Source organism: Nerophis lumbriciformis, linkage group LG39, assembly GCF_033978685.3.
Source record: "Nerophis lumbriciformis linkage group LG39, RoL_Nlum_v2.1, whole genome shotgun sequence".
NCBI lineage: Eukaryota > Metazoa > Chordata > Actinopteri > Syngnathiformes > Syngnathidae > Nerophis > Nerophis lumbriciformis.
Window position 1 is genome coordinate 13,947,545 of NC_084586.2, and position 17,105 is coordinate 13,964,649.

Below are 17,105 nucleotides of genomic sequence, written 5' to 3' on the forward strand. Positions count from 1 at the left end.
ATTTAATATGACAAATGTCACCAATTTGCATTAAAAAGTAATCATTTTAGATTTTAAAAAAAGTAATATTTTAGGAGAAAATATTGCAGTATTACAGAAACAGAAAGAATATGAGAAATTGTTCCCAATTTTATAAGAAAAAAGTACAATGTAAATAGTCATGAAAATAAAGAACACACATTGAATGAGGAGAAGGCGTGTCCAAACTTTTGGCCTGTACTATTTCACAAGAAAAACGTAGAATGTTGGCAGTATTATAATAAAGGTCGTAATTTTACTCAACGCAAGTCAAAATTTTACGAGAAAAACTGAACATTTGTGCAATATTATGATAAAAGTTGGAGTTTTACTCAATAAATGTCGCAATTTTACAAGAAATGCTTAAAATGTTGGCAATTTTATAGAAAGAGTTGAAATTTCAAATGTAAAAGTCACACTTTTATAAGAAAAGTTAAAAATTTGGGCAACTTTATAATAATAATCGGAATTTTACTCGGCAAAATGATGACAAATGTCATAATTTTACTCCAAAAATGTCACAATTTTACGAGAACGACCAAAAATTGTGCAATATTGTGATAAAAGTCAGAATTTTATATGACAAATGTCACCATTTTGCATTAAAAAGTAATAATGTTACATAAAAAAAGTCATATTTTTACGAGAAAATATTGCAATATTACAGAAACAGAAAAAATATGAGAAATTTTGTAAGAAAAAAGTACAATATAAACAGTCATGAAAATAAAGAACACGCATTGAATGTGGAGAAGGTGTGTCCAAACTTTTGGCCTGTACTATTTTACAAGAACATTGTAGAATGTTGGCAGTATTATAATAAAGGACGTAATTTTACTCAATGCAAGTCAAAATTTTACGAGAAAAACTGAACATTTGTGCAATATTATGATAAAAGTTGGAGTTTTACTCAATAAATGTCGCAATTTTACAAGAAATGCTTAAAATTTTGGCAATTTTATAGAAAGAGTTGAAATTCCAAATGTAAAAGTTACACTTTTTAAGAAAAGTTAAAAATTTGGGCAACATTATAATAATAATCTGAATTTTACTCGGCAAAATGATGACAAAAGTCATAATTTTACTCCAAAAATGTCATTATTTTACGAGAACGACCAAAAAATTTGCAATATTGTGGTAAAAGTCAGAATTTAATATGACAAATGTCACCAATTTGCATTAAAAAGTAATCATTTTAGATTTAAAAAAAAGTAATATTTTAGGATAAAATATTGCAGTATTACAGAAACAGAAAGAATATGAGAAATTGTTCCCAATTTTATAAGAAAAAAGTACAATGTAAATAGTCATGAAAATAAAGAACACACATTGAATGAGGAGAAGGCGTGTCCAAACTTTTGGCCTGTACTATTTCACAAGAAAAACGTAGAATGTTGGCAGTATTATAATAAAGGTCGTAATTTTACTCAACGCAAGTCAAAATTTTACGAGAAAAACTGAACATTTGTGCAATATTATGATAAAAGTTGGAGTTTTACTCAATAAATGTCGCAATTTTACAAGAAATGCTTAAAATGTTGGCAATTTTATAGAAAGAGTTGAAATTTCAAATGTAAAAGTCACACTTTTATAAGAAAAGTTAAAAATTTGGGCAACTTTATAATAATAATCTGAATTTTACTCGGCAAAATGATGACAAATGTCATAATTTTACTCCAAAAATGTCACAATTTTACGAGAACGACCAAAAATTGTGCAATATTGTGATAAAAGTCAGAATTTTATATGACAAATGTCACCATTTTGCATTAAAAAGTAATAATGTTACATAAAAAAGTCATATTTTTACGAGAAAATATTGCAATATTACAGAAACAGAAAAAATATGAGAAATTTTGTAAGAAAAAAGTACAATATAAACAGTCATGAAAATAAAGAACACGCATTGAATGAGGAGAAGGTGTGTCCAAACTTTTGGCCTGTACTATGTTACAAGAACATTGTAGAATGTTGGCAGTATTATAATAAAGGTCGTAATTTTACTCAACGCAAGTCAAGATTTTACAAGAAAAAGGAAGATTTGTGCAATATTATGATAAAAGTTGGAGTTTTACTCAATAAATGTCGCAATTTTACAAGAAATGCCTAACATTTTTGGCAATTTTATAAAAAGTCGTAATTTTAAATTTAAAAGTCACACTTTTATAAGAAAGGTTAAAAATGTGGGCAACATTATAATAATAATCTGAATTTTACTCGGCAAAATGATGACAAAAGTCATAATTTTACTCCAAAAATGTCACTATTTTACGAGAACGACCAAAAAATGAGCAATATTGTGATAAAAGTCTGAATTTTTTATGACAAATGTCACCATTTTGCATTAAAAAGTAATCATTTTACATTAAAAAAAGGCATATTTTTGCGAAAAAATATTGCAATATGACAAAAACAGAAAAAATATGAGAAATTGTTACCAATTCTGTATGAAAAAAGTACAATGTAAATAGTCATGAAAATAAAGAACACGCATTGAATGAGGAGAAGGTGTGTCCAAACTTTTGGCCTGTACTATTTTACAAGAAAAACGTAGAATTTTGGTAGAATGTTGGCAGTATTATAATAAAGGTCGTAATTTTACTCAACGCAATTCAAGATTTTACAAGAAAAACAGAACATTTGTGCAATATTATGATAAAAGTTGGAGTTTTACTCAATAACAGTCGCAATTTTACTAGAAATGCTTAAAATTTTGGCAATTTTATAAAAAGAGATGTAATTTTGAATTTAAAAGTCACACTTTTATAAGAAAGGTTAAAAATTTGCGCAACATTATAATAATAATCGGAATTTTACTCGGCAAAATTATGACAAAAGTCATAATTTAACTCCAAAAATGTCACTATTTTGCAAGAACGACCAAAAAATTAGCAATATTGTGATAAAAGTCAGAATTTTATATGACAAATGTCACCATTTTGCATTAAAAAGTAATAATGTAACATAAAAAAGTCATATTTTTACAAGAAAATATGGCAATATTACAGAAACAGAAAGAATATGAGAAATTGTTCCCAATTTTATAAGAAAAATGTACAGTGTAAATAGTCATGAAAATAAAGAACACGCATTGAATGAGGAGAAGGCGTGTCCAAACTTTTGGCCTGTACTATTTTACAAGAAAAACGTAGAATGTTGGCAGTATTATAATAAATTTTGTAATTTTACTCAACGCAAGTCAAAATTATACGAGAAAAACTGAACATTTGTGCAATATTATGATAAAAGTTGGAGTTTTACTCAATAAATGTCGCAATTTTACAAGAAATGCTTAAAATGTTGGCAATTTTATAGAAAGAGTTGAAATTCCAAATGTAAAAGTTACACTTTTTAAGAAAAGTAAAAAATTTGGGCAACATTATAATAATAATCTGAATTTTACTCGGCAAAATGATGACAAAAGTCATTATTTTACTCCAAAAATTTCACTTTTCTACGAGAACGACCAAAAAATTGGCAATATTGTGATAAAAGTCAGAATTTTATATGACAAATGTCACCATTTTGCATTAAAAAGTAATCATTTTACATTAAAAAAGTCATATTTTTATGAGAAAATATGGCAATATTACAGAAAGAATATGAGAAATTGTTCCCAATTTTGTAAGAAAAAAGTCGACACATTGTGAGAAAAAGACTGCTTTTAGTTAATTTTTTTTTTTTTTATGTTTTTTTTTTTTTATTTACTTCAACTTATTACAGTATGTCTCTATATACATATTTATTTTATTTTTTTCATTAATTTTGGCCAAAGGGGGCACATTTCAATTTCTTACACACACTTGTTATTTCATATGTTGACCAGAGGGGGAGCACTTTTAAAAGCGACACACAGTCAATTTGAAAAATCCCTCCTTTTTGGCACCACCCTCATTTTGATAGATTTCACCACCAGGGGTGCAAATGAGACATTCTCTATTAGATGCAATGGTTTTCCGATGAGGTGGCGACTTGTCCAGGGTGTACCCCGCCTTCCGCCCAATTGTAGCTGAGATAGGCTCCAGCGCCCCCCGCCACCCCAAAAGGGAATAAGCGGTAGAAAATGGATGGATGGATGGGTTTTCCGTATTGGGACCATGATTTATGTCACCACTTGTTCACACCTCCTCATATGGAAGCTACTTTTCCTTGTTGATGTCTCAAGAAGGGTAGAAATACAAGAACACACACACACACACATATTTTTACGAGAAAATATTGCAGTATTACAGAAACAGAAAGAATATGAGAAATTGTTCCCAATTAGGGACCTAAACAAGTTTTGCATTGAATATTAAACAAGCAAGCTTTATATAACTTTATAGTGACATGCAAAATCGAGTTTCATGTAATAATAATAATAATTAAAAAATATAAATGGCATATCAAATACAATTTAAATAAAAATGGAATGCCTCTTTTCTATTTGCAGCCTTCTGAGGTAAATATCAACATTAACTTTTTCCACAGGCTAATAAATTTGAAAATAAAATAACAATGAATAAAACAACCATTCAGGACTTTAAACTGCTCAGTTTGCAACACACTGATCTCATCTGATGTGCCCAAGCCAGATACCTGCCATCTTTTCTTGGATACTAGTTCATTAATGTCGGGGCTCAGGCTTTGAGCTGAGGCAACCTTCATTATCCAACGAAGGTGTTCATCAGTCATAATATCTCGTAGTCCACCCGGACCACAGTCTTGGGGGCGTGCCTTAAATGCACTGCCTTTAACGTACTCTACGAGCTATCGTCACATCCGCTTTTCATCCATTCTAACATTGGTCAGACCCAGTCACAAGATATGTGCGGCATCTGTACGCACACACGAGTGAATGCAACGCATACTTCATCAACAGCGTTACAGGTTACGCTGAGGGTGCCAGTATAAAAAACTTTAACCCTGTTAGAAATATACGCCACACTATGAATCCACACCAAACAAGAATGACAAACACATTTCGGTAGAACATCTGCACCGTAACACAACATAAACACAACAGAACAAATACCCAGAATCCTTTGCAGCACTAACTCTTCCGGGACGCTACAAAATACACCCCCGCTACCACCAAACCTCCCTCCCCACACACACACACCTTGTACATTTCGGGAGAACATCCGCACCGTAACACAACATAAACACAACAGAACAAATACCCAGAACCCTTTGCAGCACTGACTCTTCCGGGACGCTACAAGGTGTGTGTGTGTGGGGAGGGAGGTTTGGTGGTAGCGGGGGGTGTATTTTGTAGCGTCCCGGAAGAGTTAGTGCTGCAAAGGGTTCTGGGTATTTGTTCTGTTGTGTTTATGTTGTGTTACGGTGCGGATGTTCTCCCGAAATGTGCTTGTCATTCTTGTTTGGTGTGGATTCACAGTGTGGCGTATATTTCTAACAGTGTTAAAGTTTTTTATTCGGCTACCCTCAGTGTAACCTGTATCGCTGTTGATGAAGTATGCATCGCATTCATTGGTGTGTGTGCGTGCAGAAGCCGCACGTGTTATGTGACTGGGCCAGACACTCGTTGGACTGGATGAAAAGCAGACGTGACGATTTCCGGGAGGGGCGCTGTAGTTTGGAAGACTCCCGGGAGGGTTGGCAAATATTAGAATTAGCGGTGAATGGGCCAGCTTTAGTGTTAATTTGATATCGCCTCAAGGGCCAAGTGAAATTACACGGCGGGCCAGAGTTTGACACCCATGCTCTGAAGGCTTAGTGGCCACATGCGTGGACAGCACCTTTTAGCTCTTATTTCCAAAATTGTGTACACTACTGAATTGGGGTCTTATGGCCACTTATGTGGACACTTATACTGCCATCTGGTGGTGTCAGAAGAGTACAACATACAATGGAATTTGGAAAAAAATAAGAATTAGCATGTCACTAAACATGAAGTACACGTTTGTGTACTTATGGACTAAGTACATCATATCAAAAGATGATTCTTAGTTTTTATTCTAATTAGGGTCCAATAAGCCCAAATAGCAAAGAGAAATTAAAAAAAGCATGTAAACAAACAGCTTGGGCCTTCAGAGGTGTTAATGATGGATGGATCCCTAAAAAATATTAAATATGAGGACTTGTTATTGCTTAAATGTTGACTTGCATTTTTGTAGTGTCATGGGGGGAGGACAGAATTAGCTGCAGGACAGCGAGTGAGTGGCAGTGAAATGTGATCCAGTAAAAGGCGAGGAGGTGTAAGGAAGAAATACTGTAAGGTTGTTGTTGACGCTAAGACGTGGTGGCAGGTGGCGGCTGGTGGCCAGCTGTGGCCCTCATTCCTAACCACGTTAAGGACAGCCAGCACAACAATGGCGCGCGGCGCCCTTAGGGACACATATTTGTGGGGGGATTTGTGTCCCGACGGAGGCTGGCAGGCGTGTGGAGTACACAGGTGGAGGTGAAGTCACTCTGGAGGTGACTTCCTGTGAGAGCCCCGAAGAATTTCCATGTGATTGCCGCTCATCCGCTCTAATGGAAACATCTCCCTGTCCAAAGTGCGCACATTTTTTAAAATACAACTAAAAAAAAAACATAAAAGAGCAAAAAGGTGAAATATAAGGAGAAAAAGTTGCAATGTTGACATTAATAACACAAAGCTGCTATGCCGGCTGTTTGTTTTTTTACTTAAAAACTGTCATTTAAACAAAAAAAAATATTCCACTTTGAATTTATTTTTTTAAGGAAAATATAGAATAGAATGATTGTACTGCTTGAAAAAAAAAAAAATATTACTACCTATATATGTGTATATGTATATATATATATATATATATATATACAAACCACGTTTCCATATGAGTTGGGAAATTGTGTTAGATGTAAATATAAACGGAATACAATGATTTGCAAATCCTTTTCAAGCCATATTCAGTTGAATATACTACAAAGACAACATATTTGATGTTTAAACTCATAAAAAAATTTTTTTTTTTTGCAAATAATAATTAACTTAGAATTTCATGGCTGCAACACGTGCCAAAGTAGTTGGGAAAGGGCATGTTCACCACTGTGTTACATCACCTTTTCTTTTAACAACACTCAATAAACGATTGGGAACTGAGGAAACTAATTGTTGAAGCTTTGAAAATGGAATTTTTTCCCGTTCTTGTTTTATGTAGAGCTTCAGTCGTTCAACAGTCCGGGGTCTCCGCTGTCGTATTTTACGCTTCATAATGCGCCACACATTTTTGATGGGAGACAGGTCTGGACTGCAGGCGGGCCAGGAAAGTACCCGCACTCTTTTTTTACGAAGCCACGCTGTTGTAACACGTGCTGAATGTGGCTTGACATTGACTTGCTGAAATAAGCAGGGGCGTCCATGAAAAAGACGGCGCTTAGATGGCAGCATATGTTGTTCCAAAACCTGTATGTACCTTTCAGCATTAATGTTGCCTTCACAGATGTGTAAGTTACCCATGTCTTGGGCACTAATGCACCCCCATACCATCACAGATGCTGGCTTATCAACTTTGCGTCGATAACAGTCTGGATGGTTCGCTTCCCCTTTAGGGAATACAAAGACAACATATTTGATGTTCAAACTCATAAACTTTTTTTTTTTTTTTGCAAATAATCATTAACTTTAGAATTTGATGCCAGCAACACGTGACAAAGAAGTTGGGAAAGGTGGCAATAAATACTGATAAAGTTGAGGAATGCTCATCAAACACTTATTTGGAACATCCCACAGGTGTGCAGGCTAATTGGGAACAGGTGGGTGCCATGATTGGGTATAAAAACAGCTTCCCAAAAAATGCTCAGTCTTTCACAAGTAAGGATGGGGCGAGGTACACCCCTTTGTCCACAACTGCGTGAGCAAATAGTCAAACAGTTTAAGAACAACGTTTCTCAAAGTGCAATTGCAAGAAATGTAGGGATTTCAACATCTACGGTCCATAATATCATCAAAAGGTTCAGAGAATCTGGAGAAATCACTCCACGTAAGCGGCATGGCCGGAAACCAACATTGAATGACCGTGACCTTCGATCCGTCAGACGGCACTGTATCAAAAACCGACATCAATCTCTAAAGGATATCACCACATGGGCTCAGGAACACTTCAGAAAACCACTGTCACTAAATACAGTTTGTCGCTACATCTGTAAGTGCAAGTTAAAGTTCTACTATGCAAAGCGAAAGCCATTTATCAACAACATCCAGAAACGCCGCCGGCTTCTCTGGGCCCGAGATCATCTAAGATGGACTCATGCAAAGTGGAAAAGTGTTCTGTGGTCTGACGAGTCCACATTTTGAATTGTTTTTGGAAATATTCGACAAATATTCCCCAAAAGGGAAGCGAACCATCCTGACTGTTATCGACGCAAAGTTGAAAAGCCAGCATCTGTGATAGTATGGTGGTGCATTAGTGCCCAAGACATGGGTAACTTACACATCTGTGAAGGCACCATTAATGCTGAAAGGTACATACAGGTTTTGGAACAACATATGCTGCCATCTAAGCGCCGTCTTTTTCATGGACGCCCCTGCTTATTTCAGCAAGTCAATGCCAAGCCACATTCAGCACGTGTTACAACAGCGTGGCTTTTCTGGCCCGCCTGTAGTCCAGACCTGTCTCCCATCAAAAATGTGTGGCGCAATATGAAGCGTAAAATACGACAGCGGAGACCCCGAACTGTTGAACGACTGAAGCTCTACATAAAACAAGAACGGGAAAGAATTCCACTTTCAAAGTTTCAACAATTAGTTTCCTCAGTTCCCAATCGTTTATTGAGTGTTGGTAAAAGGAAAGGTGATGTAACACAGTGGTGAACATGCCCTTTCCCAACTACTTTGGAATGTGTTGCAGCCATGAAATTCTAAGTTGATTATTATTTGCAAAAAAAAAAATAAAGTTTATGAGTTTGAACATCAAATATCTTGTCTTTGTGGTGCATTCAATTGAATATGGGTTGAAAAGGATTTGCAAATCATTGTATTCTGTTTATATTTACATCTAGCACAATTTCCCAACTCATATGGAAACGGGGTTTGTATATTACTTAAGACTTAAGCTAAAGTAAATAAATACAAAATGAAAATCGTATAACATATCTTCAACACTTTTATGAGTGGGGCCCTTTGGGATCCCCAATAATTTGATTGGGATTTTCTTTTTTTTAACTGTCATTGTTGAAAAAATAATAATGACTTAAAATCAATGTTGTTATAAATTATTGACCTATTTAAGGCTCCAATTACTTCACATCAAATATTCCACTCTGAACATTTATTTTTAAGAAAAATAAAATGGCATATTTTGTGTTTTTGCCATGAACAACAGGGCAAAAAAAAAACATTAAAAAAAAAATAAAAAATAAAAATATATATATATATATATATATATATATATATATATATATATATATATATATATACTTACAAATAGACCTGAAGTTGGTCTATCTAGAGCAGTGGTTCTTAACCTTGTTGGAGGTACGGAACCCCACCAGTTTCATATGCGCATTCACCGAACCCTTCTTTAGTGAAAAATAAAATGGTTTTTTTTCTCTAATTCAAGAAAAAGTTATGTTTTTTACAGGTGCACAAAATGAACCGTGCATGAACATCACCTTGTTCAAAGAACAAAACCAACACACATTACACACATTACCATGAATTGATTAACGTGGAGCCCGACTTAAACAAGTTGAAAAACTTATTGGGGTGTTACCATTTAGTGGTCAATTGTACGGAATATGTACTGTACTGTGCAATCTACTAGTAAAAGTCTCAATCAATCAAAATGTCGCAATTGTTGGATATGACTTTAAACCATAACCAAGCATGCATCATTACAGCTCTTGTCTCAAAGTAGGTGTACTGCCCTGACTTATTTTGAGTTTATTGCTGCTTTCTTGTGAGTACTGTTTTAGTTCTTGTCTTGCGCTCCCATTTTGGTGGCTATTTCTCTTTTTTTTGGTATTTTCCTGTATCAGTTTCATGTCTTCCTTTGAGCGATATTTCCCGCATCTACTTTGTTTTAGCAATCAAGAATATTTCAGTTGTTTTTAATCTTTCTTTGTGGGCACATTGTTGATTGTCATGTCATGTTCGGATGTACATTGTGGACGCCATCTTTGCTCCACAGTAAGTCTTTGCTGTCGTCCAGCATTCTGTTTTTGTTTACTTTGTAGCCAGTTCAGTTTTAGTTTCGTTCTGCATAGCCTTCCCTAAGCTTCAATGCCTTTTCTTAGGGGCACTCACCTTTTGTTTATTTTTGGTTTAAGCATTAGACACCTTTTTACCTGCACCCTGCCTCCCGCTGTTTCCCACATCTACAAAGCAATTAGCTTGTAGAAACTGCACTGTTTCATATAATGTATTCTCTTCTTTTGCAATCTGCTAGTAAAAGTTTCAATCGATCAATCAAACAACCTGCAAATCAAATGGAAAATTAGAGGGAACATTGTTTGGGGGTATCCATAATACGCCGATAGGGAGAAGTTTTTATTTACACGATAAGTCGGATGTGTCTTTATCTCCGTGGCGAAGGCTGCGCCGAACCCCTGAGGCCGACTCACCGAACCCCTAGGGTTCGATCGAACCCAGGTTAAGAACCACTGCTCTAGAGATTTAAACATTGAAGAAAATTTTAAAATTACTTTTTTTTTTTAAAGTTTATGACTGAGATTCTCCGGGTCCCCGGGACCAAACTTAAGAGGAGCCCTAAGGGTAAAAAAAATCTATAAAATGTATTGGTTGTGAAAATGAAAAATTTAAAAATGCCCCCCCCCCGCACGCTTTGATTTTGTCAGTGGAAAAAGTCCTTTCGGGGGGTTCCAGGTGCTTTTTTGGTGTATTCCTGTAGGCATAAGGTGCGAGGAGGAGGAGGGGTCCTGTTACCACACATCCACCACTTAACACCCGCCATAACCTGCCTCTTTTAGCTCCAAGATAAATCTCAAAGGGGACAGCTGAGGAGGAAGGGGACATAAAGTCAGCACATTCCCAAATCAACGTCCATCCATCCCCGCTATAAACTCCATCGCATTCTAGCGTCCCCTGTGGGGACTTCACCTTCGCTTACACCAGGGGGGTCCAAAGTGTGGCCCGGGGGCCATTTGTGGCCCGCAGCTCAATATTTAACTGCCTATTCCACTACGAAGTGGAATAAAAGAGCAAACAGGTGAAATAAAAGTTGCAATGTTGACTCTAATAACACAAAGTTGCCATGCAGGCTGTTTTTTTCTTTAAAACTGTCATTGCTCAGTAGATAATAATGAATCAAAATCTATGTTGTTATGAGTTATTGACCTATTAGAGGATATCATTAATTCACATCAAATATTCCACTTGGAAAATTTTGGGTGTTAAAAGATTGCATATTTTGTGTTTGCCATAAAAAGTTTTCTATGCCATAAATGTCATAAAACAAACAAACACAAATGATAAAAACCGATAATCGATGAATAGATCTAAAGTTGATAGTTAAAAAGATATAAAAAAGGATGCATGACTTATTTTAACACTTTAATGAGGGCCCTTATTGATCCCTGAGAATTTTTGTTGTTTTGGGGGTTTTTTTTAATGTCTTTGCTCAAAAAAAAAAAATATTGAATACAAATCAATGTTGTTATGAACTATTGACCTATTAGAGTATCTAATTAAGTCCCATCAAATATTGCACTTTGAAAATTTTGGGGGTAAAAGATTGCATATTTTTTGTGTTTGCCATAAGAAGTTTTCTATGACATAAATGTCATAAAACAAACAAACAAAAATTATAAAAACGTATAATTGATGGGATGGATCTAAAGTTGATCTAAAGATTTAGGCGCTGAAAGTAAAAAAAATAAAAAATTACTTATTTTTACACTTTTATGAGTGGTTTAGTGTGATTTTTGTTTTTAATGGTGAAAAAAATGCATCAAAATCAATGTTGTTATGAATTATTGACCTATTCAATGCTCCAAATAGGTCACATTAAATATTCCACTTTGAACATTTTGGGGGTAAAAGATTGCATATTTTTTGTGTTTGCCATAAAAAGTTTTCTATGACATAGATGTCATAAAACAAACAAACAAAAATTATAAAAACGTATAATTGATGGGATGGATCTAAAGTTGATCTAAAGATTTAGGCGCTGAAAGTAAAAAAAAAAAAAAAAATTACTTATTTTTACACTTTTATGAGTGGTTTAGTGTGATTTTTGTTTTTAATGGTGAAAAAAATGCATCAAAATCAATGTTGTTATGAATTATTGACCTATTCAACGCTCCAAATAGGTCACATTAAATATTCCACTTTGAACATTTTGGGGGTAAAAGATTGCGTATTTTTTGTGTTTGCCATAAAAAGTTGTATATGACATAAATGTCATAAAACAAACAAAAATTATAAAAACATATAGATCGATGATAGAGCTAAAGTTGATCTAGAGATTTAGGCGTTGAAAGTGAAAAATAAAATAAAAAATTGACTTATTTTTACCGATTAATAATGTGGCCCTTTAGGATCCCCGGGAGTTTTAGTGTGATTTTTTTAATGGTCATTGCTAGAGAAAAAAATGCATCAAAATCAATATTGTTATGAATTATTGACCTTTTAGAAGATCTAATTAATTCACATCAAATATTCCACATTGAAAATTTTGGGGGTAAAAGATTGCATATTTTTTGTGTTTGCCATAAGGAGTTTTCTATGACATAAATGTCATAAAAACAAACACAAATTATAAAAACGTATAATCGATCCAAAGTTGATCTACAGATTTAGGCGTTGAAAGTAAAAAAGAAAACATTTGCTTATTTTTACACTTTTATGAATGGGACCCTTTTGGGTCCCCGGGAGGTTTAGTGTGATTTTTTTTTGTAATGGTTATTGCTCAAAAAAAATGCATCAAAATCAATGTTGTTATGAATTATTGACCTATTAAATGCTCCAATTAGGTCACATTAAATATTACACTTTGAATATTTTGGCGGGAAAAGATTGCGTATTTTTGTGTTCACCATAAAAAGTTTTCTATGACATAAATGTCATAAAACAAACAAAAATTATAAAAACGTATAATCGATGGATAGAGCTAAAGTTGATCTACAGATTTAGGTGTTGAAAGTTAAAAAAAAAAGAAAAACTTTACTTATTTTTACACTTTTATGAATGTGGACCTTTTGGGACCCCGGGGGGTTTAGGGTGATTTTTTTTTTGTAATGGTCATTGCTCAAAAAAAATGCATCAAAATCAATGTTGTTATGAATTATTGACCTATTCAATGCTCCAATTAGGTCACATTAAATATTCCACTTTGAATATTTTGGCGGGAAAAGATTGCGTATTTTTGTGTTCACCATAAAAAGTTTTTTATGACATAAATGTCATAAAACAAACAAAAATTCTAAAACCGTATAATCGAAGGATAGAGCTAAAGTTGATCTACAGATTTAGGCGTTGAAAGTAAAAAAAAAGAAAAAAGAAAAACTTTACTTATTTTTACACTTTTATGAATGTGACCCTTTTGGGACCCCAGGAGGTTTAGTGTGATTTTTTATAATCCATCCATCCATTTTCTACCGCTTATTCCCTTCGGGGTCGCGGGGGGCGCTGGAGCCTATCTCAGCTACAATCGGGCGGAAGGCGGGGTACACCCTGGACAAGTCGCCATTGCTACAAAAAAAAATTTATCAAAATCAATGTTGTTGAGAATTATTGACCTATTCAACGCTCCAATTAGGTCATATTAAATATTCCACTTTGAAATATCTTTTGGATAAAATATTGCATATTTTTGTGTACTTTACAGGGAAAAAAGGGCATAAAACAAACAAAGAAAACATTTTTTTTTTTTTAAACCTTATAATTTACTGATATATCTGACGTTGATCTCGGTTGAAAGTAAAAAAGATATAAAAAAGGATGTATGACTTATTTTTAACACTTTTATGAGGGCCATTATGGATCCCCAAGAATTTTAGTGGGTTTTTGGTTGTTGTTTTTTTACTGTCTTTGCTCAAAAAAAAATATTGAATCAAAATCTACGTTGTTATAAATGTCTGACGTATTTACTTTGAAATATTTTTGGGGGTAAATATTGCATATGTTGTGTGTGTGCCATTAAAAGCAGATTTAATAATAATAAATTAAATTAAGAATAAAAAAAATGTAAACAATTAAAAAAACAATTATTTACATTTTTATGAGTAAGACCTTTCCGGGTCCCCGAGAACAAACTTGAGGGGAGCCCTTTTTTTAAGGTTAAAAAAAAATCTGTATACTGTATTGGTTTTGAAAGTGGCCCCCACATGCTTTGATTTTTCACTGTGCGGCCCTCCGTGGAAACTGTTTGGACCACTTTAAAATGACGTGGGGGTCCAAAAAAAATGATTTGGCCCCTGGGCCTTGAGTTTGACATCTGTTATCTAGAGACTTAAGCCAAAATAAATAAATAAAAAATACAATTGTATGACATATCTTCAACATTTTTATTAGTTGGGCCCTTTGGGATTCCCTATAATTTTATTGGGATTTTCTTTTTTTTAAACTGTCATTGTTAAAAAAAATATTAATGTTGTTATGAATTATTGACTTATTTATGGCTCCCATTACTACACATCAAATATTCCACCTTTGAGATATTTTTCAAAGAAAAAATAAGTTCATATTTTGTGTTTTTTCCATGAACAACAGGGCAAAAAACATTTTTAAAAAAAATCCACTTTGATATATTTTTGGGGAAAATATTGCATATGATCTGTGTGTGCCTTAAAATTAGAATTTTTTTTTTTTTTTTTTTAAGAAAAAAGGGCATAATAATAATACATACAATTTAGAAAAAAACAATGCAACTAAAACTATACATTGACAGAGACATCTGAAGTTGATGTAGATATTTAAGCGTTAAAAAATTATTAACATTTTTGTGAGTGAGACCCTTCCGGGTCCCCGAGAACCTTTTTTTTTTAAGGTAAAAAAAAATCTATATACTGTATTCGTTTTGAAAATGGCCCCCACATGCTTTGATTTTTCAGTGCGTGGCCCTCAGTGGAAACTGTTTGGACACCCCAGTCTTCATGAATTAGTAAAGATGTCAGAATAATTGTATCTAAGTTATCACAAAACTTTGTGTTGCCATGAGTTCCCGGCGAGAGGACAAAAGCTGTCTTTGATCCTACCAAGAAGAAGGCTTGTAGAACTCCACTGTGTAGGATGGGAAGCAACATGAAGGTGTTCTGTTTCTTTGATGTATTGTAATCCACAGAAAGATATTGTCTTGACCCGAGATCTTCAAAGCGAAGAGGAAGCAGGACCTGACTCCCCTCCAGGGACCTCTTCTTTGAACTGTTTTACGACCTTTTCTTTGAACTGTTTTAATCAAAGGGGATGGCTGTTTACGACCCCCGTCCCTTAGAAACAGCTGTTGCCATGTAATCAGGGAAAGTCCAAATAAAAGAATAGGCGTACAATCTTTCGTCAGAGCGTGGTGAGACTGTAAAAAGAGTACAGTCCAGACGTTTCTCCTCATTGAGCCAAATTGAATTCTGTCTCTGTTTAATTCCTTGCTTCTTGTCTTGTTTAATAGATGTCATCAGTGTTTGAACCTGACAAAAGACGTAACCTCTCATAGGTCAATAATTCATAACGACATAGATTTTGATTCAATATTATATTTTTGAGCAAAGACAGTAAAAAAAAAGAAACACTAAACCTCCTGGGGACCCAAAAGGGCCCAATTCATAAAAGTGTAAAAATAAGTTCATTTTTTCTTTTCTTTTTTTACTTTCAATACCTAAATCTCTAGATCAACTTTAGATCCATCCGTCAATTATACGTTTTTGTAATGTATGTTTGTTCATAAAAGTGTAAAAATAAGTAATTTTTTATTTTTATTTTTATTTTTATTTTTTACTTTCAACGCCTAAATCCCTAGATCAACTTTAGATCTCCATCAATTATACGTTTTTATAATTCTTGTTTGTTTATTTTATGACATTTATGTCATAGAAAACTGTTTATGGCAAACAAAAAAATATGCAATCTTTTCCCCCCAAAATGTTCAAAGTGGAATATTTTGATGTAAATTAATTAGATCCTCTAATGGGTCAATAATTCATAACAACATTGATTTTTGATGCATTTTTTTTTTTTCGAGCAATGACTATTACAAAAAAAAAATCACACTAAACCTCCTGGGGACCCAAAAGGGCCCCATTCATAAAAGTGTAAAAATAAGTAAATATTTTCTTCTTTTTTTTTTTTACTTTCAACACCTAAATCTCTCGATCAACTTTAGATCCATCCATCAATTATACCTTTTTATAAAACAGATGGGGGGAAACAAATGTGCTGACAAGACAAATCACAAGCATGTGACTGTAAACAAGTCCTTGAACTTCAACTGGCTTCTGAATTATTTAACAGCTAACATTGCATCAGTGCCAGCTCATGCAGCACACACACACACACACACACACACACACACACACACACACACACACATACCACACACACACACCTTACCTAAGAACCTAGGTATAAGCTCCCTGCACAAGATGGACTTTTGTTGTGGTTTGTAGACACGTCCTGGTAGATTTCAGTTCCAAGGCGTCCTGGTATTGTAGCGGCGAGCCACGTCTCGGCCCCCACAGAGAGTGACACGGAGTCTAGTGTGGGGGGGCCCCTCCTGTGGGTGTGAAAAGAGGGGTGGGGAGGTGGGTGTGGTGTTACAAGTTCAGTAAGGGGTTAAAAATGTAACCTGGCAGTGGCCATGTTGAAGAAAAGACCAAGGTTGACTCCCACTAAGTCCTGTGGAAGTACTTCTCATGCAGAGGTCAACACACTGAGGGCCACACACTGAAACATCAAAACATGCAGGGGCCATTTTCATATAATTCATTTTCAAAACCAATATAGATTTTTTTTTTACCTTTAGGGCTCCCCTCAAGTTTGGTCAGAAGGTCATACAAATGTGAAAAATAAGTCATATATTAATTGTATTTAATTTTTTATTCAACGCTTAATTTACAGATCAACTTCAGGTCTATCTGTCAATATACATTTTTTTAAATGTTTTATGCACTTTTTTTTTTTTTTTTTTAAAGAAAACCCGTTTTTTTACAGCAAAAACACAAAATATTTTCCC

General features: G+C 34.3%; 1 protein-coding gene across 1 annotated transcript in view; it reads right to left on the reverse strand.

Moving 5' to 3' along the window:
* myoz1b (myozenin 1b) overlaps positions 1 to 16,596 on the reverse strand; it is a 33,908-nt gene extending 17,312 nt beyond the window's left edge. Inside the window, exon 1 of the mRNA XM_061931745.1 lies at positions 16,484 to 16,596. The gene's annotated coding sequence lies outside the window, so the exon portion shown is untranslated. The remainder of the gene's footprint in view (positions 1 to 16,483) is intronic.
* Positions 16,597 to 17,105: the final 509 nt, after the last annotated feature.